The 27,005-nt window shown below is 35.0% G+C and overlaps 31 non-coding genes across 31 annotated transcripts; 16 read left to right on the top strand and 15 right to left on the bottom strand.

Annotated features, from left to right (window-relative positions):
- Positions 1–425: 425 nt before the first annotated feature.
- Positions 426–515, bottom strand: Trnay-gua (transfer RNA tyrosine (anticodon GUA)). Its single transcript is given in 2 exon segments — positions 426–461; positions 479–515. It is a non-coding gene; the product is annotated as a tRNA-Tyr (tRNA).
- Positions 516–4,101: 3,586 nt separating this feature from the next.
- Positions 4,102–4,211, top strand: Trnai-uau (transfer RNA isoleucine (anticodon UAU)). Its single transcript has 2 exons — positions 4,102–4,139; positions 4,176–4,211. It is a non-coding gene; the product is annotated as a tRNA-Ile (tRNA).
- Positions 4,212–5,002: 791 nt separating this feature from the next.
- Trnay-gua (transfer RNA tyrosine (anticodon GUA)) lies at positions 5,003–5,092 on the bottom strand. Its single transcript is given in 2 exon segments — positions 5,003–5,038; positions 5,056–5,092. It is a non-coding gene; the product is annotated as a tRNA-Tyr (tRNA).
- Positions 5,093–5,467: 375 nt separating this feature from the next.
- On the top strand, positions 5,468–5,577 carry Trnai-uau (transfer RNA isoleucine (anticodon UAU)). The gene is made up of 2 exons: positions 5,468–5,505; positions 5,542–5,577. It is a non-coding gene; the product is annotated as a tRNA-Ile (tRNA).
- A 2,890-nt stretch (positions 5,578–8,467) lies between these two features.
- Trnai-uau (transfer RNA isoleucine (anticodon UAU)) lies at positions 8,468–8,577 on the top strand. The gene is made up of 2 exons: positions 8,468–8,505; positions 8,542–8,577. It is a non-coding gene; the product is annotated as a tRNA-Ile (tRNA).
- A 791-nt stretch (positions 8,578–9,368) lies between these two features.
- Positions 9,369–9,458, bottom strand: Trnay-gua (transfer RNA tyrosine (anticodon GUA)). Its single transcript is given in 2 exon segments — positions 9,369–9,404; positions 9,422–9,458. It is a non-coding gene; the product is annotated as a tRNA-Tyr (tRNA).
- Positions 9,459–9,833: 375 nt separating this feature from the next.
- Positions 9,834–9,943, top strand: Trnai-uau (transfer RNA isoleucine (anticodon UAU)). The gene is made up of 2 exons: positions 9,834–9,871; positions 9,908–9,943. It is a non-coding gene; the product is annotated as a tRNA-Ile (tRNA).
- Positions 9,944–10,734: 791 nt separating this feature from the next.
- On the bottom strand, positions 10,735–10,824 carry Trnay-gua (transfer RNA tyrosine (anticodon GUA)). Its single transcript is given in 2 exon segments — positions 10,735–10,770; positions 10,788–10,824. It is a non-coding gene; the product is annotated as a tRNA-Tyr (tRNA).
- Positions 10,825–11,199: 375 nt separating this feature from the next.
- On the top strand, positions 11,200–11,309 carry Trnai-uau (transfer RNA isoleucine (anticodon UAU)). Its single transcript has 2 exons — positions 11,200–11,237; positions 11,274–11,309. It is a non-coding gene; the product is annotated as a tRNA-Ile (tRNA).
- Positions 11,310–12,100: 791 nt separating this feature from the next.
- Trnay-gua (transfer RNA tyrosine (anticodon GUA)) lies at positions 12,101–12,190 on the bottom strand. The gene is given in 2 exon segments: positions 12,101–12,136; positions 12,154–12,190. It is a non-coding gene; the product is annotated as a tRNA-Tyr (tRNA).
- Positions 12,191–12,565: 375 nt separating this feature from the next.
- Trnai-uau (transfer RNA isoleucine (anticodon UAU)) lies at positions 12,566–12,675 on the top strand. Its single transcript has 2 exons — positions 12,566–12,603; positions 12,640–12,675. It is a non-coding gene; the product is annotated as a tRNA-Ile (tRNA).
- A 791-nt stretch (positions 12,676–13,466) lies between these two features.
- On the bottom strand, positions 13,467–13,556 carry Trnay-gua (transfer RNA tyrosine (anticodon GUA)). Its single transcript is given in 2 exon segments — positions 13,467–13,502; positions 13,520–13,556. It is a non-coding gene; the product is annotated as a tRNA-Tyr (tRNA).
- A 375-nt stretch (positions 13,557–13,931) lies between these two features.
- On the top strand, positions 13,932–14,041 carry Trnai-uau (transfer RNA isoleucine (anticodon UAU)). Its single transcript has 2 exons — positions 13,932–13,969; positions 14,006–14,041. It is a non-coding gene; the product is annotated as a tRNA-Ile (tRNA).
- A 791-nt stretch (positions 14,042–14,832) lies between these two features.
- Positions 14,833–14,922, bottom strand: Trnay-gua (transfer RNA tyrosine (anticodon GUA)). The gene is given in 2 exon segments: positions 14,833–14,868; positions 14,886–14,922. It is a non-coding gene; the product is annotated as a tRNA-Tyr (tRNA).
- A 375-nt stretch (positions 14,923–15,297) lies between these two features.
- Positions 15,298–15,407, top strand: Trnai-uau (transfer RNA isoleucine (anticodon UAU)). The gene is made up of 2 exons: positions 15,298–15,335; positions 15,372–15,407. It is a non-coding gene; the product is annotated as a tRNA-Ile (tRNA).
- A 791-nt stretch (positions 15,408–16,198) lies between these two features.
- Positions 16,199–16,288, bottom strand: Trnay-gua (transfer RNA tyrosine (anticodon GUA)). Its single transcript is given in 2 exon segments — positions 16,199–16,234; positions 16,252–16,288. It is a non-coding gene; the product is annotated as a tRNA-Tyr (tRNA).
- Positions 16,289–16,663: 375 nt separating this feature from the next.
- On the top strand, positions 16,664–16,773 carry Trnai-uau (transfer RNA isoleucine (anticodon UAU)). Its single transcript has 2 exons — positions 16,664–16,701; positions 16,738–16,773. It is a non-coding gene; the product is annotated as a tRNA-Ile (tRNA).
- A 791-nt stretch (positions 16,774–17,564) lies between these two features.
- Positions 17,565–17,654, bottom strand: Trnay-gua (transfer RNA tyrosine (anticodon GUA)). The gene is given in 2 exon segments: positions 17,565–17,600; positions 17,618–17,654. It is a non-coding gene; the product is annotated as a tRNA-Tyr (tRNA).
- A 375-nt stretch (positions 17,655–18,029) lies between these two features.
- Positions 18,030–18,139, top strand: Trnai-uau (transfer RNA isoleucine (anticodon UAU)). The gene is made up of 2 exons: positions 18,030–18,067; positions 18,104–18,139. It is a non-coding gene; the product is annotated as a tRNA-Ile (tRNA).
- Positions 18,140–18,930: 791 nt separating this feature from the next.
- Trnay-gua (transfer RNA tyrosine (anticodon GUA)) lies at positions 18,931–19,020 on the bottom strand. Its single transcript is given in 2 exon segments — positions 18,931–18,966; positions 18,984–19,020. It is a non-coding gene; the product is annotated as a tRNA-Tyr (tRNA).
- A 375-nt stretch (positions 19,021–19,395) lies between these two features.
- Trnai-uau (transfer RNA isoleucine (anticodon UAU)) lies at positions 19,396–19,505 on the top strand. The gene is made up of 2 exons: positions 19,396–19,433; positions 19,470–19,505. It is a non-coding gene; the product is annotated as a tRNA-Ile (tRNA).
- Positions 19,506–20,296: 791 nt separating this feature from the next.
- On the bottom strand, positions 20,297–20,386 carry Trnay-gua (transfer RNA tyrosine (anticodon GUA)). The gene is given in 2 exon segments: positions 20,297–20,332; positions 20,350–20,386. It is a non-coding gene; the product is annotated as a tRNA-Tyr (tRNA).
- Positions 20,387–20,761: 375 nt separating this feature from the next.
- Trnai-uau (transfer RNA isoleucine (anticodon UAU)) lies at positions 20,762–20,871 on the top strand. Its single transcript has 2 exons — positions 20,762–20,799; positions 20,836–20,871. It is a non-coding gene; the product is annotated as a tRNA-Ile (tRNA).
- Positions 20,872–21,662: 791 nt separating this feature from the next.
- On the bottom strand, positions 21,663–21,752 carry Trnay-gua (transfer RNA tyrosine (anticodon GUA)). Its single transcript is given in 2 exon segments — positions 21,663–21,698; positions 21,716–21,752. It is a non-coding gene; the product is annotated as a tRNA-Tyr (tRNA).
- Positions 21,753–22,127: 375 nt separating this feature from the next.
- Trnai-uau (transfer RNA isoleucine (anticodon UAU)) lies at positions 22,128–22,237 on the top strand. Its single transcript has 2 exons — positions 22,128–22,165; positions 22,202–22,237. It is a non-coding gene; the product is annotated as a tRNA-Ile (tRNA).
- Positions 22,238–23,028: 791 nt separating this feature from the next.
- Positions 23,029–23,118, bottom strand: Trnay-gua (transfer RNA tyrosine (anticodon GUA)). Its single transcript is given in 2 exon segments — positions 23,029–23,064; positions 23,082–23,118. It is a non-coding gene; the product is annotated as a tRNA-Tyr (tRNA).
- Positions 23,119–23,493: 375 nt separating this feature from the next.
- Trnai-uau (transfer RNA isoleucine (anticodon UAU)) lies at positions 23,494–23,603 on the top strand. The gene is made up of 2 exons: positions 23,494–23,531; positions 23,568–23,603. It is a non-coding gene; the product is annotated as a tRNA-Ile (tRNA).
- A 791-nt stretch (positions 23,604–24,394) lies between these two features.
- On the bottom strand, positions 24,395–24,484 carry Trnay-gua (transfer RNA tyrosine (anticodon GUA)). Its single transcript is given in 2 exon segments — positions 24,395–24,430; positions 24,448–24,484. It is a non-coding gene; the product is annotated as a tRNA-Tyr (tRNA).
- Positions 24,485–24,859: 375 nt separating this feature from the next.
- Trnai-uau (transfer RNA isoleucine (anticodon UAU)) lies at positions 24,860–24,969 on the top strand. Its single transcript has 2 exons — positions 24,860–24,897; positions 24,934–24,969. It is a non-coding gene; the product is annotated as a tRNA-Ile (tRNA).
- Positions 24,970–25,760: 791 nt separating this feature from the next.
- On the bottom strand, positions 25,761–25,850 carry Trnay-gua (transfer RNA tyrosine (anticodon GUA)). The gene is given in 2 exon segments: positions 25,761–25,796; positions 25,814–25,850. It is a non-coding gene; the product is annotated as a tRNA-Tyr (tRNA).
- A 375-nt stretch (positions 25,851–26,225) lies between these two features.
- Positions 26,226–26,335, top strand: Trnai-uau (transfer RNA isoleucine (anticodon UAU)). Its single transcript has 2 exons — positions 26,226–26,263; positions 26,300–26,335. It is a non-coding gene; the product is annotated as a tRNA-Ile (tRNA).
- Positions 26,336–27,005: the final 670 nt, after the last annotated feature.

Raw genomic sequence — 27,005 nt, 5'->3', positions numbered from 1 at the left:
CAGAGACTGATCACTGGGCATCAGCAAAATAACTCTTCTTTTCTCCTGACTCGTATTGATTTTACTGGTCCAATTTCTGAGATGATAATACCTCTCTAGTATCGTTACAGTCTGTTTGCATGCTTGAATGCGTTAAATTCAGTTGATTGTTCCCACTTTTTTATTTCTTTGCATGCCTGTATATCTAGGAAATTGACCTGGTGCACACTATTTGCCTAAAGCTATTCTATTGACAAGTTATTTTTGTAATGTTACGCATTTAATATATCATTCTCAGTGGTTTTATGTGTTAGTTACTTTATTATTATTTCAACAAGAAAGAAAAACTCAGTGTAATAGTTTCCAAAATTTTATATATGGAGAATAATCTCACATTGGAGAAAAGAACAAATCCTGGGCTATAACGTGAAGGTGACAAAAATATATCCCGCGAGGCGGATTCGAACCACCGACCTAGAGATTACTAGATTCTATACCACTACAGTCTCCCGCTCTACCAACTGAGCTATCACGGGCTGATGACAATTACCAGTAAATTTATGTATTTATTGTAAAGAATGTCTACGGAAGTTGGTCATATGATGTGGCCTATTTTGAAGAAATGTTTTCATGTACCTTGTTCAATCTTTATATTAGGACATTGCAAAATATCAATTATGATGAACGGAAAAAGTCTGGCTTCCCTCCCAGCAGGCACACAACGTTGAACCAACGTTGAAAATGTGTTGAAATTTGGTTGTAGCGTTGATCAACGTAAAACCAACGTTGTATCAACGTCAATCCTATCAACGTTTAAATCACGTTGTTTAATCAACGTTGATTTGTGGTTAAAAATATCAACGTTGAACTGTCAACGTTGAATCAACATTGAGTTTAAGTTGATGCTTTCAATGCTTTAATTGGTTGAAAATAAAACGTTGATAAAAGGTTTATTTAAGGTTGATGACTTTAAGTGTCGACTGAAATTTTTATTTAAGATGAGATTGAACCAATTTTGTATAGTCCTTTTTGCTTTAATTTTCAGTTTTTATTTATATTGGTTTACTGATGTTTTTGAATAAATTCAATGATTACTGTTGAATATATAAATTAATCTTCAAATTGCGATACAATATTTCAATAACGCGAAACAGATTTCTTTTTCCGATTGGCGCATGCGTATGAGGCCGACATTTCGAATTTATTTGCGCCAATTTGATTACAACAACAAGTTAACAGTTGCTCTAAGCAGTGCAAAGTAAGTATAATTTTCATTTATTGTTTGTTTTAATGATAATTATATGATAATTTAATGTAAACATTAATGTAGCCGTAATTATTCGCTGTCCCAGTAAGTATGAGTATACTAAAGTGATTAAGCAGATCTATCGGATATAATTTATAATTATACATGTACGTAGTTGTCATTATCCAGCAGGCAAGATACAAATTTTTGAAGCATCGGGGAACACCTTGACCTTAAGATATATTTGTACATTTAATTGGGTGAGGCAACTTATAATATAAAAACTTGAAAAAGGGGTGTGGGGTTTATGAACAATTATTTGGTTAAAAGCTAAAGCGTATGGCAAAGTATTCTTTCATTGCAGATACAGAAAGGTGGATTTTTTTTAAATACCATGGAACATCGTAGAAATTGAAGAATTTATTCATCTGGCAAATAATTAAAACCAATTATTGAAATTCACCTATGTGATCTCAAACTCGCTCTTTTATTTGTTGATGTAATTAAAAGTCAAAAGATTTACAAAACATGGCATTCTTGACCTTGAAACACATTTAAAACAAACAAATTCTTTTCTCTTGATCAGAATAGATGTCACTCACAGCATGTATTCCGAGGATTTATTAATCTTGGTATAAGTGAAGCAATACAGCCGATAAGAAACACGTGTGACCATAACAAATTAATACACAATCTTACTAATTTCAAAGTTGGTATGATGCAGGTATATATGTCTCTGGTATATGATAACGTCAAAATAAATGCTTTATCAATTGACAGTATTGAATTATTACAGCACAAAAAATTCAAGGAAATAGTAAATATTCGATCCTTTAGTTTTAATATCTAAACATAACCTATATGCATGAATACGTTAATTTTATAACACGTATCACGAAAGACTGGAATTTATTGCAGTTTGAAGAAGTAAACAAAATTTCAAAGTTGAACTACTTCTTGCGTTAAGCAACCATGCCGAAAGTATCTATTGATGAAGAATTTAGGTGTAAAATGACATGTATCAATATAGTTAATTATACGTGAATAATATTTATTTTGAATTATATTAAAGTAAAGCATCTAATTAAGATGACCATCCAAAGCTTTATCTGCGGAAACACTAAAAAGTGTATGGATCCTATCATGCAATATAGGATGCGTTGTTTTATGGATGTTTTATAATAACAATTGGAGTTGCTGTAAAGAAATCAGTGCTTGTGGTGCATTATTGTATCTTAAGAAGAGTAAGTGTCAAGATCTCGGTGCTTGCGGTGCATTATTGTATCTTAAGATGAGTGACTGTAAAGATCTCGGTGTATGCGGTGCATTATTGTATCTTAAGATGAGTGACTGTCAAGATCTCGGTGCTTGTGGTGCATTATTGTATCTCAAGATGAGTGACTGTCAAGATCTCGGTGCTTGTGGTAAATTATTGTTTCTCAAGATGAGTGACTGTCAAGATCTCGGTGCTTGTGGGGCATTATTGTATCTCAAGATGAGTGACTGTCAAGATCTCGGTGCTTGTGGTAAATTATTGTTTCTCAAGATGAGTGACTGTCAAGATCTCGGTGCTTGTGGTGCATTATTGTTTCTCAAGATGAGTGACTGTCAAGATCCCGGTGCTTGTGGTGCATTATTGTATCTCAAGATGAGTGACTGTCAAGATCCCGGTGCTTGTGGTGCATTATTGTATCTCAAGATGAGTGACTGTCAAGATCCCGGTGCTTGTGGTGCATTATTGTATCTCAAGATGAGTGACTGTCAAGATCCCGGTGCTTGTGGTGCATTATTGTATCTCAAGATGAGTGACTGTCAAGATCTCGGTGCTTGTGGTGCATTATTGTATCTCAAGATGAGTGACTGTCAAGATCTCGGTGCTTGTGATGCATTATTGTTTCTCAAGATGAGTGACTGTCAAGATCCCGGTGCTTGTGGTGCATTATTGTTTCTCAAGATGAGTGACTGTCAAGATCTAGGTGCTTGTGGGGCATTTTTGTATCTCAAGATTGGTGACTGTCAAGATCTTGGTGCTTGTGGTGCATTATTGTTTCTCAAGATGAGTGACTGTCAAGATCTCGGTGCTTGTGGGGCATTATTGTTTCTCAAGATGAATGACTGTCAAGATATCGGTGCTTGTGGGGCATTTTTGTATCTCAAGAAGAGTGACTGTCAAGATCTCGGTGCTTGTGGGGCATTTTTGTATCTCAAGATGATTCGACCTGATTTCAACATACACTGACCACAGTAGAAACAACATTCGACCTGATTTCAACATACACTGACCATAGTTCAACCAACATTCTACCTGATTTCAACATACACTGACCATAACTCAACCAACATTCGACCTGATTTCAACATACACTGACCACAGTACAACCAACATTCGACCTGATTTCACCTTTCATTGACCACAGTACAACCAACATTCGACCTGATTTCAACTTTCTTTGACCACAGTTCGACCAGCAATCGACTTGTTTTCAACATACACCGACCAAATTTAGACCAAAATTCAACCTATTTTCAACGTAAGGAGCTGACGTTGAATCAACGTTATGTTTTCAACGTCATATCAATTTTCAATCCAACACTACTTTTCAACATTGATTCAACGTTGAAATTTGACGTTTATTCAATGTTGAATCAACGTTGTTGTGCCTGCTGGGCTATGTTAAATATAATTCTTTGGAATATTCTTTACAGAACATAACAGGAGTGTCCAGAATATATGTTGTCTCATTCATTAAGGTATATGTAAAAAATAACATAGAAAATGGAACGTAAAGATTCATCGGCTTCATTTATAATGCAGACGTTACGCCAGAAAACAACTGTTGTATAAAAGCTTAAGTTTTAAGTCACTTTGTAACATTGCTCCGGTGGCACAATCGGTTAGCGCGCCGTACTTATAGACAGTACCTTCACTGTGCATAGCACAGTATGAGGAATGCGGAGGTTGTGAGTTCGATCCTCACCCGGAGCAATTAGTTTTTTACCTTTCAATTTATTAAATTTGATACCTTCCAGTAACGCTTGTCCACTTGTTACGATCAGAATCTCTTTGACAAGGGAATTGTATCGACTAAAACATGATTTGACCCGGGCTGTATTGGTGAGTATGAGTATGCCTTTGAGTGTACACGTGTAGTTTTGATTCGATATCAATTTACGTACAGTCGTATCATTTCGATGTAAATTTATATGTACGGTTTTCAATTCTTGTTATCTCACCAGCAGCATGTTCGGCAATGTATAGTACTCAAAAATAGAAAATGTGTAATTGAAATGTTCATTCGATAGACTGACTGTCTTGGCATAATTTGAAATGTGTGAGTTTTCTTCAAATTGACAGAGACTGATCACTGGGCATCAGCAAAATAACTCTTCTTTTCTCCTGACTCGTATTGATTTTACTGGTCCAATTTCTGAGATGATAATACCTCTCTAGTATCGTTACAGTCTGTTTGCATGCTTGAATGCGTTAAATTCAGTTGATTGTTCCCACTTTTTTATTTCTTTGCATGCCTGTATATCTAGGAAATTGACCTGGTGCACACTATTTGCCTAAAGCTATTCTATTGACAAGTTATTTTTGTAATGTTACGCATTTAATATATCATTCTCAGTGGTTTTATGTGTTAGTTACTTTATTATTATTTCAACAAGAAAGAAAAACTCAGTGTAATAGTTTTCAAAATTTTATATATGGAGAATAATCTCACATTGGAGAAAAGAACAAATCCTGGGCTATAACGTGAAGGTGACAAAAATATATCCCGCGAGGCGGATTCGAACCACCGACCTAGAGATTACTAGATTCTATACCACTACAGTCTCCCGCTCTACCAACTGAGCTATCACGGGCTGATGACAATTACCAGTAAATTTATGTATTTATTGTAAAGAATGTCTACGGAAGTTGGTCATATGATGTGGCCTATTTTGAAGAAATGTTTTCATGTACCTTGTTCAATCTTTATATTAGGACATTGCAAAATATCAATTATGATGAACGGAAAAAGTCTGGCTTCCCTATGTTAAATACAATTCTTTGGAATATTCTTTACAGAACATAACAGGAGTGTCCAGAATATATGTTGTCTCATTCATTAAGGTATATGTAAAAAATAACATAGAAAATGGAACGTAAAGATTCATCGGCTTCATTTATAATGCAGACGTTACGCCAGAAAACAACTGTTGTATAAAAGCTTAAGTTTTAAGTCACTTTGTAACATTGCTCCGGTGGCACAATCGGTTAGCGCGCCGTACTTATAGACAGTACCTTCACTGTGCATAGCACAGTATGAGGAATGCGGAGGTTGTGAGTTCGATCCTCACCCGGAGCAATTAGTTTTTTACCTTTCAATTTATTAAATTTGATACCTTCCAGTAACGCTTGTCCACTTGTTACGATCAGAATCTCTTTGACAAGGGAATTGTATCGACTAAAACATGATTTGACCCGGGCTGTATTAGTGAGTATGAGTATGCCTTTGAGTGTACACGTGTAGTTTTGATTCGATATCAATTTACGTACAGTCGTATCATTTCGATGTAAATTTATATGTACGGTTTTCAATTCTTGTTATCTCACCAGCAGCATGTTCGGCAATGTATAGTACTCAAAAATAGAAAATGTGTAATTGAAATGTTCATTCGATAGACTGACTGTCTTGGCATAATTTGAAATGTGTGAGTTTTCTTCAAATTGACAGAGACTGATCACTGGGCATCAGCAAAATAACTCTTCTTTTCTCCTGACTCGTATTGATTTTACTGGTCCAATTTCTGAGATGATAATACCTCTCTAGTATCGTTACAGTCTGTTTGCATGCTTGAATGCGTTAAATTCAGTTGATTGTTCCCACTTTTTTATTTCTTTGCATGCCTGTATATCTAGGAAATTGACCTGGTGCACACTATTTGCCTAAAGCTATTCTATTGACAAGTTATTTTTGTAATGTTACGCATTTAATATATCATTCTCAGTGGTTTTATGTGTTAGTTACTTTATTATTATTTCAACAAGAAAGAAAAACTCAGTGTAATAGTTTCCAAAATTTTATATATGGAGAATAATCTCACATTGGAGAAAAGAACAAATCCTGGGCTATAACGTGAAGGTGACAAAAATATATCCCGCGAGGCGGATTCGAACCACCGACCTAGAGATTACTAGATTCTATACCACTACAGTCTCCCGCTCTTTTTTTTATCTTTTATATTTATTCAACATCATCTCATCATCTCATTTTTACAATATTTACATAAATAATAGAAAACATCAAGTCCTTATACTCTTTGGCTTCCTCATTCTTACACTATCATTCCGATTTTTCCTGTTTTTTTTTCTTTGTTTTTTTTCTTATTCACACAGGGTTAAAATATAATCTTAAAAGAATTGTCAAACAAATCAATAGTTATTTAATCTTATATCTATAGTCAATAATTTCCATAATTGTAAAAGTGTCTTTATTAAAAATCAAAGATTCACATAACGCATATACGGCTGGTATATCCATTCCAGTAACGCAAAATAATGAATTCGATGTAATTTTGTAAATATGACACGATCCTTGGAAATACATTGCATTGTCTATATATTATTTTTAAATCAATTAAAAACACAATAATAAAAAAAAAAAAAACACTATCATACAAGGTTCTCTCATCCCTTTCTCACATTAGACTTATCATATCAAATAAAATTTACATTATAAATTATGATGTTTCACATAGTTAATCATTTTTTCAATTCCATAGTTGGCTGTATCGTTCCAAAAAATGGTTTCGGTCACATCCTCAAATTCAGTTAAAACTAACTGTTCATAATGTTCATAGTTGTAATCATCATCATTCATTGTTCTAATATGCATTCTATCCGTTTCATACACAATCAATAATTTCCTGTTTTGAACCTTTCCAATCAATAAATCTCGGCCAGCTCGACTTTTTTTAAAAACTATTTTCCCAAAGCGTTCGTGTAATAGTTGTGTCGAACTAACAGTATCTATATCACTCTTTTCCTTATAAATCATCGTTCCGTTATCCTTATTTGTAACTGTTCTATTGTGTTTTATTTTTGGAACTATTGTCTTCTCTTCATGTGTATCTATAATTGGATCTAACTGGTTTATAGGTAAGTCGATAAACCGGTTAGGCAAGTCACTATCTATATTTACAGTCGATCGTTCTATATTGTCACTACACTGTTTTGAATTATATTCAGAGGCACAAACGGGTTCATTTTCACATTCCATGCCGGGTTCATCATTATTAATACTCGTAATTTCATTTTCGTTTTCTACAGTTATATCGTCTAATGTATCTAAATGTGTAACTTGTATTTTACTATTGCTTTCACTATATTCCCGTAAACGCTTATTGTCTCTTCTCAATGCTGCGCCTGATTTGCGCTTAACCTGTTTATTGTCAGATTTTGTAAACATTATAGATATTCTTGCTTTTTCATTGTCACCATGTACACTGTATGTAATTATACAAAATTCTTCACACGCACTTCGTATGGCACTCAATAAAAATCTCGGTAACTTATCCATATTCATCTTAAACTAATTGTCAAAATTTTATTAATGATAAAATAAACTTATGGTGCCTCCAGCCTTGAAATCTACACGATGCATTTCATCTATAATTCTTCTTTAAAAATGCTAATATTCCTAAATAGTTCAAAGTCACTTACTGTAAACAAGGTTCGAAAATATATTCCACTTTCCCTGCTTGGATATCCGAGCAAAACCTTAGAAACAGAAGAATGTTTCGCTACTCAGAAAATACGTGTAACCACTTCAAAACACAAACCGGAAGCCTCTCCCGCTCTACCAACTGAGCTATCACGGGCTGATGACAATTACCAGTAAATTTATGTATTTATTGTAAAGAATGTCTACGGAAGTTGGTCATATGATGTGGCCTATTTTGAAGAAATGTTTTCATGTACCTTGTTCAATCTTTATATTAGGACATTGCAAAATATCAATTATGATGAACGGAAAAAGTCTGGCTTCCCTATGTTAAATATAATTCTTTGGAATATTCTTTACAGAACATAACAGGAGTGTCCAGAATATATGTTGTCTCATTCATTAAGGTATATGTAAAAAATAACATAGAAAATGGAACGTAAAGATTCATCGGCTTCATTTATAATGCAGACGTTACGCCAGAAAACAACTGTTGTATAAAAGCTTAAGTTTTAAGTCACTTTGTAACATTGCTCCGGTGGCACAATCGGTTAGCGCGCCGTACTTATAGACAGTACCTTCACTGTGCATAGCACAGTATGAGGAATGCGGAGGTTGTGAGTTCGATCCTCACCCGGAGCAATTAGTTTTTTACCTTTCAATTTATTAAATTTGATACCTTCCAGTAACGCTTGTCCACTTGTTACGATCAGAATCTCTTTGACAAGGGAATTGTATCGACTAAAACATGATTTGACCCGGGCTGTATTGGTGAGTATGAGTATGCCTTTGAGTGTACACGTGTAGTTTTGATTCGATATCAATTTACGTACAGTCGTATCATTTCGATGTAAATTTATATGTACGGTTTTCAATTCTTGTTATCTCACCAGCAGCATGTTCGGCAATGTATAGTACTCAAAAATAGAAAATGTGTAATTGAAATGTTCATTCGATAGACTGACTGTCTTGGCATAATTTGAAATGTGTGAGTTTTCTTCAAATTGACAGAGACTGATCACTGGGCATCAGCAAAATAACTCTTCTTTTCTCCTGACTCGTATTGATTTTACTGGTCCAATTTCTGAGATGATAATACCTCTCCAGTATCGTTACAGTCTGTTTGCATGCTTGAATGCGTTAAATTCAGTTGATTGTTCCCACTTTTTTATTTCTTTGCATGCCTGTATATCTAGGAAATTGACCTGGTGCACACTATTTGCCTAAAGCTATTCTATTGACAAGTTATTTTTGTAATGTTACGCATTTAATATATCATTCTCAGTGGTTTTATGTGTTAGTTACTTTATTATTATTTCAACAAGAAAGAAAAACTCAGTGTAATAGTTTCCAAAATTTTATATATGGAGAATAATCTCACATTGGAGAAAAGAACAAATCCTGGGCTATAACGTGAAGGTGACAAAAATATATCCCGCGAGGCGGATTCGAACCACCGACCTAGAGATTACTAGATTCTATACCACTACAGTCTCCCGCTCTACCAACTGAGCTATCACGGGCTGATGACAATTACCAGTAAATTTATGTATTTATTGTAAAGAATGTCTACGGAAGTTGGTCATATGATGTGGCCTATTTTGAAGAAATGTTTTCATGTACCTTGTTCAATCTTTATATTAGGACATTGCAAAATATCAATTATGATGAACGGAAAAAGTCTGGCTTCCCTATGTTAAATATAATTCTTTGGAATATTCTTTACAGAACATAACAGGAGTGTCCAGAATATATGTTGTCTCATTCATTAAGGTATATGTAAAAAATAACATAGAAAATGGAACGTAAAGATTCATCGGCTTCATTTATAATGCAGACGTTACGCCAGAAAACAACTGTTGTATAAAAGCTTAAGTTTTAAGTCACTTTGTAACATTGCTCCGGTGGCACAATCGGTTAGCGCGCCGTACTTATAGACAGTACCTTCACTGTGCATAGCACAGTATGAGGAATGCGGAGGTTGTGAGTTCGATCCTCACCCGGAGCAATTAGTTTTTTACCTTTCAATTTATTAAATTTGATACCTTCCAGTAACGCTTGTCCACTTGTTACGATCAGAATCTCTTTGACAAGGGAATTGTATCGACTAAAACATGATTTGACCCGGGCTGTATTGGTGAGTATGAGTATGCCTTTGAGTGTACACGTGTAGTTTTGATTCGATATCAATTTACGTACAGTCGTATCATTTCGATGTAAATTTATATGTACGGTTTTCAATTCTTGTTATCTCACCAGCAGCATGTTCGGCAATGTATAGTACTCAAAAATAGAAAATGTGTAATTGAAATGTTCATTCGATAGACTGACTGTCTTGGCATAATTTGAAATGTGTGAGTTTTCTTCAAATTGACAGAGACTGATCACTGGGCATCAGCAAAATAACTCTTCTTTTCTCCTGACTCGTATTGATTTTACTGGTCCAATTTCTGAGATGATAATACCTCTCTAGTATCGTTACAGTCTGTTTGCATGCTTGAATGCGTTAAATTCAGTTGATTGTTCCCACTTTTTTATTTCTTTGCATGCCTGTATATCTAGGAAATTGACCTGGTGCACACTATTTACCTAAAGCTATTCTATTGACAAGTTATTTTTGTAATGTTACGCATTTAATATATCATTCTCAGTGGTTTTATGTGTTAGTTACTTTATTATTATTTCAACAAGAAAGAAAAACTCAGTGTAATAGTTTCCAAAATTTTATATATGGAGAATAATCTCACATTGGAGAAAAGAACAAATCCTGGGCTATAACGTGAAGGTGACAAAAATATATCCCGCGAGGCGGATTCGAACCACCGACCTAGAGATTACTAGATTCTATACCACTACAGTCTCCCGCTCTACCAACTGAGCTATCACGGGCTGATGACAATTACCAGTAAATTTATGTATTTATTGTAAAGAATGTCTACGGAAGTTGGTCATATGATGTGGCCTATTTTGAAGAAATGTTTTCATGTACCTTGTTCAATCTTTATATTAGGACATTGCAAAATATCAATTATGATGAACGGAAAAAGTCTGGCTTCCCTATGTTAAATATAATTCTTTGGAATATTCTTTACAGAACATAACAGGAGTGTCCAGAATATATGTTGTCTCATTCATTAAGGTATATGTAAAAAATAACATAGAAAATGGAACGTAAAGATTCATCGGCTTCATTTATAATGCAGACGTTACGCCAGAAAACAACTGTTGTATAAAAGCTTAAGTTTTAAGTCACTTTGTAACATTGCTCCGGTGGTACAATCGGTTAGCGCGCCGTACTTATAGACAGTACCTTCACTGTGCATAGCACAGTATGAGGAATGCGGAGGTTGTGAGTTCGATCCTCACCCGGAGCAATTAGTTTTTTACCTTTCAATTTATTAAATTTGATACCTTCCAGTAACGCTTGTCCACTTGTTACGATCAGAATCTCTTTGACAAGGGAATTGTATCGACTAAAACATGATTTGACCCGGGCTGTATTGGTGAGTATGAGTATGCCTTTGAGTGTACACGTGTAGTTTTGATTCGATATCAATTTACGTACAGTCGTATCATTTCGATGTAAATTTATATGTACGGTTTTCAATTCTTGTTATCTCACCAGCAGCATGTTCGGCAATGTATAGTACTCAAAAATAGAAAATGTGTAATTGAAATGTTCATTCGATAGACTGACTGTCTTGGCATAATTTGAAATGTGTGAGTTTTCTTCAAATTGACAGAGACTGATCACTGGGCATCAGCAAAATAACTCTTCTTTTCTCCTGACTCGTATTGATTTTACTGGTCCAATTTCTGAGATGATAATACCTCTCTAGTATCGTTACAGTCTGTTTGCATGCTTGAATGCGTTAAATTCAGTTGATTGTTCCCACTTTTTTATTTCTTTGCATGCCTGTATATCTAGGAAATTGACCTGGTGCACACTATTTGCCTAAAGCTATTCTATTGACAAGTTATTTTTGTAATGTTACGCATTTAATATATCATTCTCAGTGGTTTTATGTGTTAGTTACTTTATTATTATTTCAACAAGAAAGAAAAACTCAGTGTAATAGTTTCCAAAATTTTATATATGGAGAATAATCTCACATTGGAGAAAAGAACAAATCCTGGGCTATAACGTGAAGGTGACAAAAATATATCCCGCGAGGCGGATTCGAACCACCGACCTAGAGATTACTAGATTCTATACCACTACAGTCTCCCGCTCTACCAACTGAGCTATCACGGGCTGATGACAATTACCAGTAAATTTATGTATTTATTGTAAAGAATGTCTACGGAAGTTGGTCATATGATGTGGCCTATTTTGAAGAAATGTTTTCATGTACCTTGTTCAATCTTTATATTAGGACATTGCAAAATATCAATTATGATGAACGGAAAAAGTCTGGCTTCCCTATGTTAAATATAATTCTTTGGAATATTCTTTACAGAACATAACAGGAGTGTCCAGAATATATGTTGTCTCATTCATTAAGGTATATGTAAAAAATAACATAGAAAATGGAACGTAAAGATTCATCGGCTTCATTTATAATGCAGACGTTACGCCAGAAAACAACTGTTGTATAAAAGCTTAAGTTTTAAGTCACTTTGTAACATTGCTCCGGTGGCACAATCGGTTAGCGCGCCGTACTTATAGACAGTACCTTCACTGTGCATAGCACAGTATGAGGAATGCGGAGGTTGTGAGTTCGATCCTCACCCGGAGCAATTAGTTTTTTACCTTTCAATTTATTAAATTTGATACCTTCCAGTAACGCTTGTCCACTTGTTACGATCAGAATCTCTTTGACAAGGGAATTGTATCGACTAAAACATGATTTGACCCGGGCTGTATTGGTGAGTATGAGTATGCCTTTGAGTGTACACGTGTAGTTTTGATTCGATATCAATTTACGTACAGTCGTATCATTTCGATGTAAATTTATATGTACGGTTTTCAATTCTTGTTATCTCACCAGCAGCATGTTCGGCAATGTATAGTACTCAAAAATAGAAAATGTGTAATTGAAATGTTCATTCGATAGACTGACTGTCTTGGCATAATTTGAAATGTGTGAGTTTTCTTCAAATTGACAGAGACTGATCACTGGGCATCAGCAAAATAACTCTTCTTTTCTCCTGACTCGTATTGATTTTACTGGTCCAATTTCTGAGATGATAATACCTCTCTAGTATCGTTACAGTCTGTTTGCATGCTTGAATGCGTTAAATTCAGTTGATTGTTCCCACTTTTTTATTTCTTTGCATGCCTGTATATCTAGGAAATTGACCTGGTGCACACTATTTGCCTAAAGCTATTCTATTGACAAGTTATTTTTGTAATGTTACGCATTTAATATATCATTCTCAGTGGTTTTATGTGTTAGTTACTTTATTATTATTTCAACAAGAAAGAAAAACTCAGTGTAATAGTTTCCAAAATTTTATATATGGAGAATAATCTCACATTGGAGAAAAGAACAAATCCTGGGCTATAACGTGAAGGTGACAAAAATATATCCCGCGAGGCGGATTCGAACCACCGACCTAGAGATTACTAGATTCTATACCACTACAGTCTCCCGCTCTACCAACTGAGCTATCACGGGCTGATGACAATTACCAGTAAATTTATGTATTTATTGTAAAGAATGTCTACGGAAGTTGGTCATATGATGTGGCCTATTTTGAAGAAATGTTTTCATGTACCTTGTTCAATCTTTATATTAGGACATTGCAAAATATCAATTATGATGAACGGAAAAAGTCTGGCTTCCCTATGTTAAATATAATTCTTTGGAATATTCTTTACAGAACATAACAGGAGTGTCCAGAATATATGTTGTCTCATTCATTAAGGTATATGTAAAAAATAACATAGAAAATGGAACGTAAAGATTCATCGGCTTCATTTATAATGCAGACGTTACGCCAGAAAACAACTGTTGTATAAAAGCTTAAGTTTTAAGTCACTTTGTAACATTGCTCCGGTGGCACAATCGGTTAGCGCGCCGTACTTATAGACAGTACCTTCACTGTGCATAGCACAGTATGAGGAATGCGGAGGTTGTGAGTTCGATCCTCACCCGGAGCAATTAGTTTTTTACCTTTCAATTTATTAAATTTGATACCTTCCAGTAACGCTTGTCCACTTGTTACGATCAGAATCTCTTTGACAAGGGAATTGTATCGACTAAAACATGATTTGACCCGGGCTGTATTGGTGAGTATGAGTATGCCTTTGAGTGTACACGTGTAGTTTTGATTCGATATCAATTTACGTACAGTCGTATCATTTCGATGTAAATTTATATGTACGGTTTTCAATTCTTGTTATCTCACCAGCAGCATGTTCGGCAATGTATAGTACTCAAAAATAGAAAATGTGTAATTGAAATGTTCATTCGATAGACTGACTGTCTTGGCATAATTTGAAATGTGTGAGTTTTCTTCAAATTGACAGAGACTGATCACTGGGCATCAGCAAAATAACTCTTCTTTTCTCCTGACTCGTATTGATTTTACTGGTCCAATTTCTGAGATGATAATACCTCTCTAGTATCGTTACAGTCTGTTTGCATGCTTGAATGCGTTAAATTCAGTTGATTGTTCCCACTTTTTTATTTCTTTGCATGCCTGTATATCTAGGAAATTGACCTGGTGCACACTATTTGCCTAAAGCTATTCTATTGACAAGTTATTTTTGTAATGTTACGCATTTAATATATCATTCTCAGTGGTTTTATGTGTTAGTTACTTTATTATTATTTCAACAAGAAAGAAAAACTCAGTGTAATAGTTTCCAAAATTTTATATATGGAGAATAATCTCACATTGGAGAAAAGAACAAATCCTGGGCTATAACGTGAAGGTGACAAAAATATATCCCGCGAGGCGGATTCGAACCACCGACCTAGAGATTACTAAATTCTATACCACTACAGTCTCCCGCTCTACCAACTGAGCTATCACGGGCTGATGACAATTACCAGTAAATTTATGTATTTATTGTAAAGAATGTCTACGGAAGTTGGTCATATGATGTGGCCTATTTTGAAGAAATGTTTTCATGTACCTTGTTCAATCTTTATATTAGGACATTGCAAAATATCAATTATGATGAACGGAAAAAGTCTGGCTTCCCTATGTTAAATATAATTCTTTGGAATATTCTTTACAGAACATAACAGGAGTGTCCAGAATATATGTTGTCTCATTCATTAAGGTATATGTAAAAAATAACATAGAAAATGGAACGTAAAGATTCATCGGCTTCATTTATAATGCAGACGTTACGCCAGAAAACAACTGTTGTATAAAAGCTTAAGTTTTAAGTCACTTTGTAACATTGCTCCGGTGGCACAATCGGTTAGCGCGCCGTACTTATAGACAGTACCTTCACTGTGCATAGCACAGTATGAGGAATGCGGAGGTTGTGAGTTCGATCCTCACCCGGAGCAATTAGTTTTTTACCTTTCAATTTATTAAATTTGATACCTTCCAGTAACGCTTGTCCACTTGTTACGATCAGAATCTCTTTGACAAGGGAATTGTATCGACTAAAACATGATTTGACCCGGGCTGTATTGGTGAGTATGAGTATGCCTTTGAGTGTACACGTGTAGTTTTGATTCGATATCAATTTACGTACAGTCGTATCATTTCGATGTAAATTTATATGTACGGTTTTCAATTCTTGTTATCTCACCAGCAGCATGTTCGGCAATGTATAGTACTCAAAAATAGAAAATGTGTAATTGAAATGTTCATTCGATAGACTGACTGTCTTGGCATAATTTGAAATGTGTGAGTTTTCTTCAAATTGACAGAGACTGATCACTGGGCATCAGCAAAATAACTCTTCTTTTCTCCTGACTCGTATTGATTTTACTGGTCCAATTTCTGAGATGATAATACCTCTCTAGTATCGTTACAGTCTGTTTGCATGCTTGAATGCGTTAAATTCAGTTGATTGTTCCCACTTTTTTATTTCTTTGCATGCCTGTATATCTAGGAAATTGACCTGGTGCACACTATTTGCCTAAAGCTATTCTATTGACAAGTTATTTTTGTAATGTTACGCATTTAATATATCATTCTCAGTGGTTTTATGTGTTAGTTACTTTATTATTATTTCAACAAGAAAGAAAAACTCAGTGTAATAGTTTCCAAAATTTTATATATGGAGAATAATCTCACATTGGAGAAAAGAACAAATCCTGGGCTATAACGTGAAGGTGACAAAAATATATCCCGCGAGGCGGATTCGAACCACCGACCTAGAGATTACTAGATTCTATACCACTACAGTCTCCCGCTCTACCAACTGAGCTATCACGGGCTGATGACAATTACCAGTAAATTTATGTATTTATTGTAAAGAATGTCTACGGAAGTTGGTCATATGATGTGGCCTATTTTGAAGAAATGTTTTCATGTACCTTGTTCAATCTTTATATTAGGACATTGCAAAATATCAATTATGATGAACGGAAAAAGTCTGGCTTCCCTATGTTAAATATAATTCTTTGGAATATTCTTTACAGAACATAACAGGAGTGTCCAGAATATATGTTGTCTCATTCATTAAGGTATATGTAAAAAATAACATAGAAAATGGAACGTAAAGATTCATCGGCTTCATTTATAATGCAGACGTTACGCCAGAAAACAACTGTTGTATAAAAGCTTAAGTTTTAAGTCACTTTGTAACATTGCTCCGGTGGCACAATCGGTTAGCGCGCCGTACTTATAGACAGTACCTTCACTGTGCATAGCACAGTATGAGGAATGCGGAGGTTGTGAGTTCGATCCTCACCCGGAGCAATTAGTTTTTTACCTTTCAATTTATTAAATTTGATACCTTCCAGTAACGCTTGTCCACTTGTTACGATCAGAATCTCTTTGACAAGGGAATTGTATCGACTAAAACATGATTTGACCCGGGCTGTATTGGTGAGTATGAGTATGCCTTTGAGTGTACACGTGTAGTTTTGATTCGATATCAATTTACGTACAGTCGTATCATTTCGATGTAAATTTATATGTACGGTTTTCAATTCTTGTTATCTCACCAGCAGCATGTTCGGCAATGTATAGTACTCAAAAATAGAAAATGTGTAATTGAAATGTTCATTCGATAGACTGACTGTCTTGGCATAATTTGAAATGTGTGAGTTTTCTTCAAATTGACAGAGACTGATCACTGGGCATCAGCAAAATAACTCTTCTTTTCTCCTGACTCGTATTGATTTTACTGGTCCAATTTCTGAGATGATAATACCTCTCTAGTATCGTTACAGTCTGTTTGCATGCTTGAATGCGTTAAATTCAGTTGATTGTTCCCACTTTTTTATTTCTTTGCATGCCTGTATATCTAGGAAATTGACCTGGTGCACACTATTTGCCTAAAGCTATTCTATTGACAAGTTATTTTTGTAATGTTACGCATTTAATATATCATTCTCAGTGGTTTTATGTGTTAGTTACTTTATTATTATTTCAACAAGAAAGAAAAACTCAGTGTAATAGTTTCCAAAATTTTATATATGGAGAATAATCTCACATTGGAGAAAAGAACAAATCCTGGGCTATAACGTGAAGGTGACAAAAATATATCCCGCGAGGCGGATTCGAACCACCGACCTAGAGATTACTAGATTCTATACCACTACAGTCTCCCGCTCTACCAACTGAGCTATCACGGGCTGATGACAATTACCAGTAAATTTATGTATTTATTGTAAAGAATGTCTACGGAAGTTGGTCATATGATGTGGCCTATTTTGAAGAAATGTTTTCATGTACCTTGTTCAATCTTTATATTAGGACATTGCAAAATATCAATTATGATGAACGGAAAAAGTCTGGCTTCCCTATGTTAAATATAATTCTTTGGAATATTCTTTACAGAACATAACAGGAGTGTCCAGAATATATGTTGTCTCATTCATTAAGGTATATGTAAAAAATAACATAGAAAATGGAACGTAAAGATTCATCGGCTTCATTTATAATGCAGACGTTACGCCAGAAAACAACTGTTGTATAAAAGCTTAAGTTTTAAGTCACTTTGTAACATTGCTCCGGTGGCACAATCGGTTAGCGCGCCGTACTTATAGACAGTACCTTCACTGTGCATAGCACAGTATGAGGAATGCGGAGGTTGTGAGTTCGATCCTCACCCGGAGCAATTAGTTTTTTACCTTTCAATTTATTAAATTTGATACCTTCCAGTAACGCTTGTCCACTTGTTACGATCAGAATCTCTTTGACAAGGGAATTGTATCGACTAAAACATGATTTGACCCGGGCTGTATTGGTGAGTATGAGTATGCCTTTGAGTGTACACGTGTAGTTTTGATTCGATATCAATTTACGTACAGTCGTATCATTTCGATGTAAATTTATATGTACGGTTTTCAATTCTTGTTATCTCACCAGCAGCATGTTCGGCAATGTATAGTACTCAAAAATAGAAAATGTGTAATTGAAATGTTCATTCGATAGACTGACTGTCTTGGCATAATTTGAAATGTGTGAGTTTTCTTCAAATTGACAGAGACTGATCACTGGGCATCAGCAAAATAACTCTTCTTTTCTCCTGACTCGTATTGATTTTACTGGTCCAATTTCTGAGATGATAATACCTCTCTAGTATCGTTACAGTCTGTTTGCATGCTTGAATGCGTTAAATTCAGTTGATTGTTCCCACTTTTTTATTTCTTTGCATGCCTGTATATCTAGGAAATTGACCTGGTGCACACTATTTGCCTAAAGCTATTCTATTGACAAGTTATTTTTGTAATGTTACGCATTTAATATATCATTCTCAGTGGTTTTATGTGTTAGTTACTTTATTATTATTTCAACAAGAAAGAAAAACTCAGTGTAATAGTTTCCAAAATTTTATATATGGAGAATAATCTCACATTGGAGAAAAGAACAAATCCTGGGCTATAACGTGAAGGTGACAAAAATATATCCCGCGAGGCGGATTCGAACCACCGACCTAGAGATTACTAGATTCTATACCACTACAGTCTCCCGCTCTACCAACTGAGCTATCACGGGCTGATGACAATTACCAGTAAATTTATGTATTTATTGTAAAGAATGTCTACGGAAGTTGGTCATATGATGTGGCCTATTTTGAAGAAATGTTTTCATGTACCTTGTTCAATCTTTATATTAGGACATTGCAAAATATCAATTATGATGAACGGAAAAAGTCTGGCTTCCCTATGTTAAATATAATTCTTTGGAATATTCTTTACAGAACATAACAGGAGTGTCCAGAATATATGTTGTCTCATTCATTAAGGTATATGTAAAAAATAACATAGAAAATGGAACGTAAAGATTCATCGGCTTCATTTATAATGCAGACGTTACGCCAGAAAACAACTGTTGTATAAAAGCTTAAGTTTTAAGTCACTTTGTAACATTGCTCCGGTGGCACAATCGGTTAGCGCGCCGTACTTATAGACAGTACCTTCACTGTGCATAGCACAGTATGAGGAATGCGGAGGTTGTGAGTTCGATCCTCACCCGGAGCAATTAGTTTTTTACCTTTCAATTTATTAAATTTGATACCTTCCAGTAACGCTTGTCCACTTGTTACGATCAGAATCTCTTTGACAAGGGAATTGTATCGACTAAAACATGATTTGACCCGGGCTGTATTGGTGAGTATGAGTATGCCTTTGAGTGTACACGTGTAGTTTTGATTCGATATCAATTTACGTACAGTCGTATCATTTCGATGTAAATTTATATGTACGGTTTTCAATTCTTGTTATCTCACCAGCAGCATGTTCGGCAATGTATAGTACTCAAAAATAGAAAATGTGTAATTGAAATGTTCATTCGATAGACTGACTGTCTTGGCATAATTTGAAATGTGTGAGTTTTCTTCAAATTGACAGAGACTGATCACTGGGCATCAGCAAAATAACTCTTCTTTTCTCCTGACTCGTATTGATTTTACTGGTCCAATTTCTGAGATGATAATACCTCTCTAGTATCGTTACAGTCTGTTTGCATGCTTGAATGCGTTAAATTCAGTTGATTGTTCCCACTTTTTTATTTCTTTGCATGCCTGTATATCTAGGAAATTGACCTGGTGCACACTATTTGCCTAAAGCTATTCTATTGACAAGTTATTTTTGTAATGTTACGCATTTAATATATCATTCTCAGTGGTTTTATGTGTTAGTTACTTTATTATTATTTCAACAAGAAAGAAAAACTCAGTGTAATAGTTTCCAAAATTTTATATATGGAGAATAATCTCACATTGGAGAAAAGAACAAATCCTGGGCTATAACGTGAAGGTGACAAAAATATATCCCGCGAGGCGGATTCGAACCACCGACCTAGAGATTACTAGATTCTATACCACTACAGTCTCCCGCTCTACCAACTGAGCTATCACGGGCTGATGACAATTACCAGTAAATTTATGTATTTATTGTAAAGAATGTCTACGGAAGTTGGTCATATGATGTGGCCTATTTTGAAGAAATGTTTTCATGTACCTTGTTCAATCTTTATATTAGGACATTGCAAAATATCAATTATGATGAACGGAAAAAGTCTGGCTTCCCTATGTTAAATATAATTCTTTGGAATATTCTTTACAGAACATAACAGGAGTGTCCAGAATATATGTTGTCTCATTCATTAAGGTATATGTAAAAAATAACATAGAAAATGGAACGTAAAGATTCATCGGCTTCATTTATAATGCAGACGTTACGCCAGAAAACAACTGTTGTATAAAAGCTTAAGTTTTAAGTCACTTTGTAACATTGCTCCGGTGGCACAATCGGTTAGCGCGCCGTACTTATAGACAGTACCTTCACTGTGCATAGCACAGTATGAGGAATGCGGAGGTTGTGAGTTCGATCCTCACCCGGAGCAATTAGTTTTTTACCTTTCAATTTATTAAATTTGATACCTTCCAGTAACGCTTGTCCACTTGTTACGATCAGAATCTCTTTGACAAGGGAATTGTATCGACTAAAACATGATTTGACCCGGGCTGTATTGGTGAGTATGAGTATGCCTTTGAGTGTACACGTGTAGTTTTGATTCGATATCAATTTACGTACAGTCGTATCATTTCGATGTAAATTTATATGTACGGTTTTCAATTCTTGTTATCTCACCAGCAGCATGTTCGGCAATGTATAGTACTCAAAAATAGAAAATGTGTAATTGAAATGTTCATTCGATAGACTGACTGTCTTGGCATAATTTGAAATGTGTGAGTTTTCTTCAAATTGACAGAGACTGATCACTGGGCATCAGCAAAATAACTCTTCTTTTCTCCTGACTCGTATTGATTTTACTGGTCCAATTTCTGAGATGATAATACCTCTCTAGTATCGTTACAGTCTGTTTGCATGCTTGAATGCGTTAAATTCAGTTGATTGTTCCCACTTTTTTATTTCTTTGCATGCCTGTATATCTAGGAAATTGACCTGGTGCACACTATTTGCCTAAAGCTATTCTATTGACAAGTTATTTTTGTAATGTTACGCATTTAATATATCATTCTCAGTGGTTTTATGTGTTAGTTACTTTATTATTATTTCAACAAGAAAGAAAAACTCAGTGTAATAGTTTCCAAAATTTTATATATGGAGAATAATCTCACATTGGAGAAAAGAACAAATCCTGGGCTATAACGTGAAGGTGACAAAAATATATCCCGCGAGGCGGATTCGAACCACCGACCTAGAGATTACTAGATTCTATACCACTACAGTCTCCCGCTCTACCAACTGAGCTATCACGGGCTGATGACAATTACCAGTAAATTTATGTATTTATTGTAAAGAATGTCTACGGAAGTTGGTCATATGATGTGGCCTATTTTGAAGAAATGTTTTCATGTACCTTGTTCAATCTTTATATTAGGACATTGCAAAATATCAATTATGATGAACGGAAAAAGTCTGGCTTCCCTATGTTAAATATAATTCTTTGGAATATTCTTTACAGAACATAACAGGAGTGTCCAGAATATATGTTGTCTCATTCATTAAGGTATATGTAAAAAATAACATAGAAAATGGAACGTAAAGATTCATCGGCTTCATTTATAATGCAGACGTTACGCCAGAAAACAACTGTTGTATAAAAGCTTAAGTTTTAAGTCACTTTGTAACATTGCTCCGGTGGCACAATCGGTTAGCGCGCCGTACTTATAGACAGTACCTTCACTGTGCATAGCACAGTATGAGGAATGCGGAGGTTGTGAGTTCGATCCTCACCCGGAGCAATTAGTTTTTTACCTTTCAATTTATTAAATTTGATACCTTCCAGTAACGCTTGTCCACTTGTTACGATCAGAATCTCTTTGACAAGGGAATTGTATCGACTAAAACATGATTTGACCCGGGCTGTATTGGTGAGTATGAGTATGCCTTTGAGTGTACACGTGTAGTTTTGATTCGATATCAATTTACGTACAGTCGTATCATTTCGATGTAAATTTATATGTACGGTTTTCAATTCTTGTTATCTCACCAGCAGCATGTTCGGCAATGTATAGTACTCAAAAATAGAAAATGTGTAATTGAAATGTTCATTCGATAGACTGACTGTCTTGGCATAATTTGAAATGTGTGAGTTTTCTTCAAATTGACAGAGACTGATCACTGGGCATCAGCAAAATAACTCTTCTTTTCTCCTGACTCGTATTGATTTTACTGGTCCAATTTCTGAGATGATAATTCCTCTCTAGTATCGTTACAGTCTGTTTGCATGCTTGAATGCGTTAAATTCAGTTGATTGTTCCCACTTTTTTATTTCTTTGCATGCCTGTATATCTAGGAAATTGACCTGGTGCACACTATTTGCCTAAAGCTATTCTATTGACAAGTTATTTTTGTAATGTTACGCATTTAATATATCATTCTCAGTGGTTTTATGTGTTAGTTACTTTATTATTATTTCAACAAGAAAGAAAAACTCAGTGTAATAGTTTCCAAAATTTTATATATGGAGAATAATCTCACATTGGAGAAAAGAACAAATCCTGGGCTATAACGTGAAGGTGACAAAAATATATCCCGCGAGGCGGATTCGAACCACCGACCTAGAGATTACTAGATTCTATACCACTACAGTCTCCCGCTCTACCAACTGAGCTATCACGGGCTGATGACAATTACCAGTAAATTTATGTATTTATTGTAAAGAATGTCTACGGAAGTTGGTCATATGATGTGGCCTATTTTGAAGAAATGTTTTCATGTACCTTGTTCAATCTTTATATTAGGACATTGCAAAATATCAATTATGATGAACGGAAAAAGTCTGGCTTCCCTATGTTAAATATAATTCTTTGGAATATTCTTTACAGAACATAACAGGAGTGTCCAGAATATATGTTGTCTCATTCATTAAGGTATATGTAAAAAATAACATAGAAAATGGAACGTAAAGATTCATCGGCTTCATTTATAATGCAGACGTTACGCCAGAAAACAACTGTTGTATAAAAGCTTAAGTTTTAAGTCACTTTGTAACATTGCTCCGGTGGCACAATCGGTTAGCGCGCCGTACTTATAGACAGTACCTTCACTGTGCATAGCACAGTATGAGGAATGCGGAGGTTGTGAGTTCGATCCTCACCCGGAGCAATTAGTTTTTTACCTTTCAATTTATTAAATTTGATACCTTCCAGTAACGCTTGTCCACTTGTTACGATCAGAATCTCTTTGACAAGGGAATTGTATCGACTAAAACATGATTTGACCCGGGCTGTATTGGTGAGTATGAGTATGCCTTTGAGTGTACACGTGTAGTTTTGATTCGATATCAATTTACGTACAGTCGTATCATTTCGATGTAAATTTATATGTACGGTTTTCAATTCTTGTTATCTCACCAGCAGCATGTTCGGCAATGTATAGTACTCAAAAATAGAAAATGTGTAATTGAAATGTTCATTCGATAGACTGACTGTCTTGGCATAATTTGAAATGTGTGAGTTTTCTTCAAATTGACAGAGACTGATCACTGGGCATCAGCAAAATAACTCTTCTTTTCTCCTGACTCGTATTGATTTTACTGGTCCAATTTCTGAGATGATAATACCTCTCTAGTATCGTTACAGTCTGTTTGCATGCTTGAATGCGTTAAATTCAGTTGATTGTTCCCACTTTTTTATTTCTTTGCATGCCTGTATATCTAGGAAATTGACCTGGTGCACACTATTTGCCTAAAGCTATTCTATTGACAAGTTATTTTTGTAATGTTACGCATTTAATATATCATTCTCAGTGGTTTTATGTGTTAGTTACTTTATTATTATTTCAACAAGAAAGAAAAACTCAGTGTAATAGTTTCCAAAATTTTATATATGGAGAATAATCTCACATTGGAGAAAAGAACAAATCCTGGGCTATAACGTGAAGGTGACAAAAATATATCCCGCGAGGCGGATTCGAACCACCGACCTAGAGATTACTAGATTCTATACCACTACAGTCTCCCGCTCTACCAACTGAGCTATCACGGGCTGATGACAATTACCAGTAAATTTATGTATTTATTGTAAAGAATGTCTACGGAAGTTGGTCATATGATGTGGCCTATTTTGAAGAAATGTTTTCATGTACCTTGTTCAATCTTTATATTAGGACATTGCAAAATATCAATTATGATGAACGGAAAAAGTCTGGCTTCCCTATGTTAAATATAATTCTTTGGAATATTCTTTACAGAACATAACAGGAGTGTCCAGAATATATGTTGTCTCATTCATTAAGGTATATGTAAAAAATAACATAGAAAATGGAACGTAAAGATTCATCGGCTTCATTTATAATGCAGACGTTACGCCAGAAAACAACTGTTGTATAAAAGCTTAAGTTTTAAGTCACTTTGTAACATTGCTCCGGTGGCACAATCGGTTAGCGCGCCGTACTTATAGACAGTACCTTCACTGTGCATAGCACAGTATGAGGAATGCGGAGGTTGTGAGTTCGATCCTCACCCGGAGCAATTAGTTTTTTACCTTTCAATTTATTAAATTTGATACCTTCCAGTAACGCTTGTCCACTTGTTACGATCAGAATCTCTTTGACAAGGGAATTGTATCGACTAAAACATGATTTGACCCGGGCTGTATTGGTGAGTATGAGTATGCCTTTGAGTGTACACGTGTAGTTTTGATTCGATATCAATTTACGTACAGTCGTATCATTTCGATGTAAATTTATATGTACGGTTTTCAATTCTTGTTATCTCACCAGCAGCATGTTCGGCAATGTATAGTACTCAAAAATAGAAAATGTGTAATTGAAATGTTCATTCGATAGACTGACTGTCTTGGCATAATTTGAAATGTGTGAGTTTTCTTCAAATTGACAGAGACTGATCACTGGGCATCAGCAAAATAACTCTTCTTTTCTCCTGACTCGTATTGATTTTACTGGTCCAATTTCTGAGATGATAATACCTCTCTAGTATCGTTACAGTCTGTTTGCATGCTTGAATGCGTTAAATTCAGTTGATTGTTCCCACTTTTTTATTTCTTTGCATGCCTGTATATCTAGGAAATTGACCTGGTGCACACTATTTGCCTAAAGCTATTCTATTGACAAGTTATTTTTGTAATGTTACGCATTTAATATATCATTCTCAGTGGTTTTATGTGTTAGTTACTTTATTATTATTTCAACAAGAAAGAAAAACTCAGTGTAATAGTTTCCAAAATTTTATATATGGAGAATAATCTCACATTGGAGAAAAGAACAAATCCTGGGCTATAACGTGAAGGTGACAAAAATATATCCCGCGAGGCGGATTCGAACCACCGACCTAGAGATTACTAGATTCTATACCACTACAGTCTCCCGCTCTACCAACTGAGCTATCACGGGCTGATGACAATTACCAGTAAATTTATGTATTTATTGTAAAGAATGTCTACGGAAGTTGGTCATATGATGTGGCCTATTTTGAAGAAATGTTTTCATGTACCTTGTTCAATCTTTATATTAGGACATTGCAAAATATCAATTATGATGAACGGAAAAAGTCTGGCTTCCCTATGTTAAATATAATTCTTTGGAATATTCTTTACAGAACATAACAGGAGTGTCCAGAATATATGTTGTCTCATTCATTAAGGTATATGTAAAAAATAACATAGAAAATGGAACGTAAAGATTCATCGGCTTCATTTATAATGCAGACGTTACGCCAGAAAACAACTGTTGTATAAAAGCTTAAGTTTTAAGTCACTTTGTAACATTGCTCCGGTGGCACAATCGGTTAGCGCGCCGTACTTATAGACAGTACCTTCACTGTGCATAGCACAGTATGAGGAATGCGGAGGTTGTGAGTTCGATCCTCACCCGGAGCAATTAGTTTTTTACCTTTCAATTTATTAAATTTGATACCTTCCAGTAACGCTTCTCCACTTGTTACGATCAGAATCTCTTTGACAAGGGAATTGTATCGACTAAAACATGATTTGACCCGGGCTGTATTGGTGAGTATGAGTATGCCTTTGAGTGTACACGTGTAGTTTTGATTCGATATCAATTTACGTACAGTCGTATCATTTCGATGTAAATTTATATGTACGGTTTTCAATTCTTGTTATCTCACCAGCAGCATGTTCGGCAATGTATAGTACTCAAAAATAGAAAATGTGTAATTGAAATGTTCATTCGATAGACTGACTGTCTTGGCATAATTTGAAATGTGTGAGTTTTCTTCAAATTGACAGAGACTGATCACTGGGCATCAGCAAAATAACTCTTCTTTTCTCCTGACTCGTATTGATTTTACTGGTCCAATTTCTGAGATGATAATACCTCTCTAGTATCGTTACAGTCTGTTTGCATGCTTGAATGCGTTAAATTCAGTTGATTGTTCCCACTTTTTTATTTCTTTGCATGCCTGTATATCTAGGAAATTGACCTGGTGCACACTATTTGCCTAAAGCTATTCTATTGACAAGTTATTTTTGTAATGTTACGCATTTAATATATCATTCTCAGTGGTTTTATGTGTTAGTTACTTTATTA

The sequence above is a fragment of the Mytilus californianus genome, unplaced genomic scaffold (assembly GCF_021869535.1).
Source record: "Mytilus californianus isolate M0D057914Y unplaced genomic scaffold, xbMytCali1.0.p SCAF_4, whole genome shotgun sequence".
In the NCBI taxonomy this organism is placed as follows: Eukaryota; Metazoa; Mollusca; class Bivalvia; order Mytilida; family Mytilidae; genus Mytilus; species Mytilus californianus.
Note: the sequence above shows the minus strand (reverse complement) of the source record. Positions and strands in the feature narration are given on the sequence as shown.